This window comes from Chiloscyllium plagiosum, unplaced genomic scaffold, assembly GCF_004010195.1.
Source record: "Chiloscyllium plagiosum isolate BGI_BamShark_2017 unplaced genomic scaffold, ASM401019v2 scaf_9208, whole genome shotgun sequence".
In the NCBI taxonomy this organism is placed as follows: Eukaryota; Metazoa; Chordata; class Chondrichthyes; order Orectolobiformes; family Hemiscylliidae; genus Chiloscyllium; species Chiloscyllium plagiosum.
Genome location: NW_025213752.1, coordinates 25,964 through 30,646, shown reverse-complemented (window position 1 = coordinate 30,646; position 4,683 = coordinate 25,964). Strand labels below are relative to the sequence as shown.

At 41.3% G+C, this 4,683-nt stretch overlaps 1 long non-coding RNA gene across 1 annotated transcript in view; it reads left to right on the top strand.

The window, feature by feature from the left end:
* Window positions 1-1,264: 1,264 nt before the first annotated feature.
* LOC122547710 overlaps window positions 1,265-4,683 on the top strand; it is a 19,138-nt gene continuing 15,719 nt past the window's right edge. The window contains exon 1 of the long non-coding RNA XR_006311071.1: window positions 1,265-2,062. This is a non-coding gene — a long non-coding RNA (uncharacterized LOC122547710). The remainder of the gene's footprint in view (window positions 2,063-4,683) is intronic.

Here is a 4,683-nt window from a genome sequence, read left to right as displayed (position 1 = left end):
ACTGTTTAAGAAGGGTGGTAAGGACAAGCCAGGGAACTATGGACCAGTGAACCTGACCTCGGTGGTGGGCATATTGGAGGGAATCCTGAGGGACAGGATGTATATGTATTTGGAAAGGCAAGGACTGATTAGGGATAGTCAGCATGGCTTTGTGCGTGGGAAATCATGTCTCACAAACTTGATTGAGTTTTTTGAGGAAGTAGCAAAGAGGATTGATGATGGCAGAGCATTAGATGTGTTCTATATGGACTTCAGTAAGGCGTTTGACAAGGTTCCCCATGGGAAAATGATTATCAAGGTTAGATCTGATGGAATTCAGGCATAACTCGCCATTTGGATACAGAACTGCTCAAAGGTAGAAGACAGAGGGTGGTGGTGGAGGGTTGTTTTTCAGACTGGAGGCCTGTGACCAGTGGAGTGCCACAAGGATCGGTGCTGGGTCCTCTACTTTTTGTCATTTACATAAATGATTTGGATGTGAGCATAAGAGGTACAGTCAGTAATTTTGCAGCTGACACCAAAATCTGAGGTGAAGTGGGTTAGATCAGATTACAACAGGATCTTGACCAGATAGGCCAATGGGCTGAGAAGTGGCAGATGGAGTTTAACTTAGACACTTAATGGTAAGGCCCTAGGGAGTATTGCTGAACAAAGAGACTTTGGAGTGCAGGTTCATAGCTCCTTGGAAGTAGAGTCGCAGGTAGATAGAATATTGAAGGCAGCATTTCTTTAATTGGTCAGAGTATTGAGTACAAGAGTTACGAGGTCATTTTGCTGCTGTACAGGACATTGGTTAGGCCATTGTTAGAATACTGCATGCAATTCTGGTCTCCTTCCTATCATAAATATGTTGTGAAACTTTAAAGTGTTCAGAAAATATCTACAAGGCTGTTGCCAGGGTTGGACAATTTGAGCTAAAGGGAGAGGCTGAACAGGCTGGGGCTGTTTTCCCTGGAGCGTCGGGGGCTGAGGGGTGAAATTATGATGGGCATGTACAGGATAAATAGGCAAAGTCTTCTCCCTGGGATTGGGGAGTCCAGAACTAGAGGGCATAGGTTTAGGGTGAGTGGGGAAAGATATAAAAGAGACCTAAGGGGCAACTTTTTCACACACAGCGTGATACCGGTATGGAATGAGCTGCCAGAGGAAGTGCTGGAGGCTAGTACAATTGCAACATTTAAGAGGCATTTGGATGGGTATATGAATAGGAAGACTTTGGAGGAATGTGGGCCGGGTGCTGGCAGATGGGACCAGATTGGGTTGGGATATCTGATCAGCATGGATGGGTTGGACCGAAGGGTCTGTTTCCATGCTGTACATCTATGACTCTAGATATTGAGTACAAATTTATATTGAAGGGAACATTTCAGCTCAGGAATTGAGAGTGACAGAATTAATCTTTTGTCATGTATATGGACACAGCAATCAAATAATATGAATTCCAAATGCACATTCTCTGTCAAAGCCTGACATAGAATGATTACTCCCAACACACAGAATCTCTCTCTCTCCCTCTCTCTCTCACTTACACCATCCTGACACATATTACAAAGTCTAAGCACCTTGCAGTTCCATTACCATTGCAAGTAACAGAAAATGTTACATTCAAAATAATTTCTACCCACAAATCCTTTGTCAGAGAGTGAGAGGCTGACAGCACAGAATCAGGCCCTTTGAAACTTTAGAGTCTGCACCGATCAGAAACAACCAGCTAACAATTTTCATCCTGATCAGCCAGCATCTATTTGCATAAATGTATCACTGTAGCATAGAAGCTGCCATCCCCATGTTATCACATCATTATTCTCCATTTCTTCATATTGTAATAGAAGACTTTGTTTTGTCTGTTTCAGTCGAACCAGAAACCTTTTTTAAGATAATTATGTACTTCTTTCAAAGTTAGTTGCAATTATCGACAACAAGCTCTGCATTCCTCTTCCCCCTCCCTCGGATGTATCACAAAAAAGCGTGAAATCTGGCTGCAATTTTCACAATGCATCAATGGAATCTAATAACCACCCTTCAAAGCAGTGGAGAAAGGGGGGAAAAAAAGCCAAAATCGGTAGGTTTGTAGAACTGCTTGATTTATTTTCAAGCAGAGTTGAACAGTGTTGATTATTCCATAAATCGAATTTGACAGTTTACATATTTTTTGTCATGCAATGCAGAACAAGAGTCCTTTTCCTTTCCTCCTCCCTACTATAGAGTAACACAAGAGTACTGTTAATGGTGCATCATTAGACAGTCAGAAACTTTTTCCCCGGGTACAACAGAGTGCTACAAGGAGACATAAATTTAAGGTGAAGGGTGGAAGGTATAGGGGTAAGTTCTTTACCCAGAGAGTGGTGGGGGCATGGAATGCGCTGCCTGTGGGAGTGGCAGAGTCAGAATCATTGGCGACCTTTAAGCGGCAATTGGATAGGAACATGGATGGGTGCTTAAGCTAGGACAAATGTTCAGCACAAAATAGTGGGCCGAAGGGCCTGCTCTGTGCTGTATTGTTCTATGTTCTATCACACTAAAGGGCAGGGCAATGCTCTGTTTACATCAGAAAATAGAAGTGAATTAGCCAATTGTCTTTTCTGTACCAGGAATATTATGGTCCATCAGCTCCAATGCAGTTGAATGGTTTGTCACCCTTTCACTTAGTTGCAAATGGATTAGTTTACACTGATTGTTAGCTCAGCAGTGTTCAGGAAAGTACATCAATATGCACTGAAACAAAAACTAATGGCACTCTGAATACACACATTTTATATCTCATTACTGCTTGTTAGATTCTGCACTATACAAGATCATTGTGCAAAAAGTTCATTGTATTTCCTACCTTGACTCTGAAGAGTAGCACAGAATCCTTTCTGTCGCAGTGTGTTATGTTTTCACTTGCATGTGTTCCCTCAGGCACTAACAATTAAATAACTTCGGCTGTTTCCAATCCACTACAGGAGGCATGAACTGAGATAAATGAATGAAATAAATATACTCTACCTGAGACTGTGGGAAACATCAAAACTAGCATTATAGTTATTAAAAGTCAAATGATAGCAGAACTGATGTCAAGTTGTCCTTTTCATATAAACGCTCACAATGAGTCGATGAAGTTCACTTTCCCCAACATTTACGCAGATCTGAATGCAGAAGAGAATGTTCTAGTACAGACACAATGGGCTGAATGGTCTGCTTCCGAGCTGTACCATACCAGTGATTCTGATTTTGATGAGAAAGGAGATGACATGCTGTTGTGTTGCATATTGGTCTAAAAAACATCATACAGAAATGAACTGACATGCAGAATAAAACTCTTTTACAAAAAAATACCAACAATGTCTGGGTACAAATTAAAACTAAATGTCTCAGTGATACCACAGATCCCAGACTCTCTACCCAAACAGGAAACGTGTGACCATAAGTCAGAATGGTTCGCAGAATAAAGCAGTTTCCTTTCTGCCATTGCCCTTTCTCCTCTCTCCCCCACTCACCCTAACCAACTGACAGTCAACTAAAAAAAAATCACAAAATGCAGAAAAGATTAACACCCTCATAACAAATATCACAATGTATCACAGACACAGAGAATATGACGAGCTTCCACTTTGATACACAACAGTAGAACCTGACAAGTACAGGCTGATAACTACACACTCATTCATGTTGCTGAAACAGACAAACAAATAATGACAACAGTTACTGTGATGCAAATGTGTGACTATCAGTGTCCATCGGTCAGTTTCTGTTAACAAGTCACACATTCGCATTTTAGCATCTGTCAGGGACAGATTAATAACTACACTCTCATTCACAAAGCTAAAAGTGACAGGAACAGAATTATAACTACACTCCCAGTTTCACACAGCATAATCTGACAAGTACACTCTGACGATGACACTCCTATTCACAGAACAGAATCTCGCAGGTACATATTAGTACCTGCAGTGTTCAGATTCATCAAACTGGGTCTGACAGGTAGAAATCGATATTTAAATTCACATTGACAAGGCAGAGATTGAGGGGCATAGATTGGTAACTGCATTCACATGTTGATCTAGGAGAAATTGACAAGTACAGATTAATGTTGACTGTCTCAATTCACAGAGCATGAACAGACTGGTAAACACACACATTCACATCGGGAAAACGGACATGTAGAGATTGATAGTTACATGCACATAGAAGAAACTGACAAGATCACATTGATAACTACATTGGTTATATAAATGATTAGGAGTTGGGTGTTGAGGATATGATTTCTAAATTTGCAGTTGATACTAATCCACGGAGATGAGTGATTGGGAGGATGATGCTGAGTGTCTTCACAGGAAGATTGACAAGTTGGCCAAATGAGCAGAAATCTGGCGGATGAATTCCAATGCAGAGAAATGTTAGGTAATGCATTTTGCTACCAGAAACACAGAGCAACAATGCAGGGTCAATGGTACGTCTTTGAAGGGAGCACTGGAGCAGAGGGACCGCGGGGTTCATGTTTATCATTCTCTGAAGTTGACCAGGCAAGCTGAAACCTTTGTGAAGAAGGCTGAGAGGCTCCTTCCTGTTATAAATAGAGGCATTGAGTATAAAGCTGAGGAAGTGATGCTACACCTCCACAAATCATTGGTCAGATCACAGCTGTGTTCAGTTCTGGGCACTTTATTTAAGGAAGGAACTTCAAGCTCTGGAGAGCATTCA